This window comes from Chrysochloris asiatica, unplaced genomic scaffold (assembly GCF_000296735.1).
Source record: "Chrysochloris asiatica unplaced genomic scaffold, ChrAsi1.0 scaffold00229, whole genome shotgun sequence".
Classification (NCBI taxonomy): Eukaryota; Metazoa; Chordata; class Mammalia; order Afrosoricida; family Chrysochloridae; genus Chrysochloris; species Chrysochloris asiatica.
In genome coordinates this window covers 4,439,886-4,440,107 of record NW_006408747.1, presented here as the reverse complement: position 1 = coordinate 4,440,107, position 222 = coordinate 4,439,886, and positions in this window count along the sequence as shown.

The following is a 222-nucleotide window of genomic DNA, read 5'->3' as shown; positions in this document are numbered from 1 at the left end:
ACTCCACGGCACTTAACAACAACAAATGGGTATATATAGATATTTAAATAAAAAGTCTGACTTAGACGTTCTTGAATTAATGATCAATAAAATAGGGAAGTTGTTTTCATGGCCTCAGTTTTTCTGATAAGGATAAGTGATGTTTTTGTAGGCTATAAACAGATAGTGTATGAAGGAAGTTAATGAAGAGTAATTGCACCCGACAACTAAGATTGATGATTT